Source organism: Hippocampus guttulatus, unplaced genomic scaffold (genome assembly GCF_054856545.1).
Source record: "Hippocampus guttulatus isolate MCC_2025c unplaced genomic scaffold, RoL_Hgut_1.0 HiC_scaffold_181, whole genome shotgun sequence".
NCBI classification, from domain to species: Eukaryota; Metazoa; Chordata; class Actinopteri; order Syngnathiformes; family Syngnathidae; genus Hippocampus; species Hippocampus guttulatus.
In genome coordinates, this window is record NW_028233870.1 from 308 (window position 1) to 2,500 (window position 2,193).

Sequence of the window (2,193 nt, forward strand, 5' to 3'; positions counted from 1 at the left end):
GGGCACGCACGCTCGCCGGGCCGGCCCGCTATTATTAAACTCTCACGCCTGCAAGGAGGCCTTTTTCCCGGGCACGCACGCTCGCCGGGCCGGCCCGCTATTATTAAACGCTCACGCCTGCAAGGAGGCCTTTTTCCCGGGCACGCACGCTCGCCGGGCCGGCCCGCTATTATTAAACTCTCACCCCTGCAAGGAGGCCTTTTTCCCGGGCACGCACGCTCGCCGGGCCGGCCCGCTATTATTAAACTCTCACGCCGGCCAAGAGGCCTTTTTCCCGGGCACGCACGCTCGCCGAGCCGGCCCGCTATTATTAAACTCTCACGCCTGCAAGGAGGCCTTTTTCCCGGGCACGCACGCTCGCCGGGCCGGCCCGCTATTATTAAACTCTCACGCCTGCAAGGAGGCCTTTTTCCCGGGCACGCACGCTCGCCGGGCCGGCCCGCTATTATTAAACTCTCACGCCGGCCAAGAGGCCCTTTTCCCGGGCACGCACGCTCGATGAGCCGGCCCGCTATTATTAAACTCTCACGCCGGCCAAGAGGCCTTTTTCCCGGGCACGCACGCTCGCCGAGCCGGCCCGCTATTATTAAACTCTCACGCCTGCAAGGAGGCCTTTTTCCCGGGCACGCACGCTCGCCGGGCCGGCCCGCTATTATTAAACTCTCACGCCTGCAAGGAGGCCTTTTTCCCGGGCACGCACGCTCGCCGGGCCGGCCCGCTATTATTAAACGCTCACGCCTGCAAGGAGGCCTTTTTCCCGGGCACGCACGCTCGCCGGGCCGGCCCGCTATTATTAAACTCTCACGCCGGCCAAGAGGCCCTTTTCCCGGGCACGCACGCTCGATGAGCCGGCCCGCTATTATTAAACTCTCACGCCGGCCAAGAGGCCTTTTTCCCGGGCACGCACGCTCGCCGAGCCGGCCCGCCTTTTGCCTACCACACCGCCGTCTGGCGGACACCGACCCCTGGTACATCTGCCATTGAAAATGAATGGGGGAATTTTTTCAAACTCCCAATCCGAGCAAGAGGCCCCTTTTCCGGCCACACTCGCCCGCCGGGCCGGCCCGCTCTTTACCCCTGGTACCCCCAGCAACACCCCTGGTACCCCCAGCCTTGCCCCTGGTACCTCCCCCATTGAAAATGAATGGTGACCCCTGGTACCCCCAGCAACACCCCTGGTACCCTCAACCTTACCCCTGGTACCCCCAGCAACACCCCTGGTACCCCCAGCGGCACCCCTGGTACCCTCAGCCTTACCCCTGGTACCCCCAGCCAGCTTCGCCCCTGGTACCCCCAGCCTTGCCCCTGGTACCTCCGCCATTGGAAATGAATGGGGGATTTTTTTCAAACTCCCAATCCGACCGAGTGGCCCCTTTTCCGGCCAAACTCGCACGCCGGGCCGGCCCGCTCTTTACCCCTGGTACCCCCAGCTCTACCCCTGGTACCCCCGCCATTGAAAATGAATGGGGGAATTTTTTCAAACTCCCAATCCGACCAAGAGGCCCCTTTTCCGGCCACACTCGCCCGCCGGGCCGGCCCGCTCTTTACCCCTGGTACCCCCAGCCTTGCCCCTGGTACCTCCGCCATTGGAAATGAATGGGGGATTTTTTTCAAACTCCCAATCCGACCGAGAGGCCTCTTTCCCGGCCACACTCGCCCGCCGGGCCGGCCCGCTCTTTACCCCTGGTACCCTCAGCGGCACCCCTGGTACCTCCAGCCCTACCCCTGGTACCCTCAGCGGCACCCCTGGTACCCCCAGCGGCACCCCTGGTACCCTCAGCCTTACCCCTGGTACCCCCAGCGGCACCCCTGGTACCCTCAGCCTTACCCCTGGTACCCCCAGCGGCACCCCTGGTACCCTCAGCCTTACCCCTGGTACCCCCAGCGGCACCCCTGGTACCTCCAGCCCTACCCCTGGTACCCTCAGCGGCACCCCTGGTACCCTCAGCGGCACCCCTGGTACCCCCAGCGGCACCCCTGGTACCCTCAGCGGCACCCCTGGTACCCTCAGCCTTACCCCTGGTACCCCCAGCGGCACCCCTGGTACCCTCAGCCTTACCCCTGGTACCCCCAGCCAGCTTCGCCCCTGGTACCCCCAGCCTTGCCCCTGGTACCTCCGCCATTGAAAATGAATGGGGGAATTTTTTCAAACTCCCAATCCGACCGAGTGGCCTCTTTCCCGGCCGCACTCGG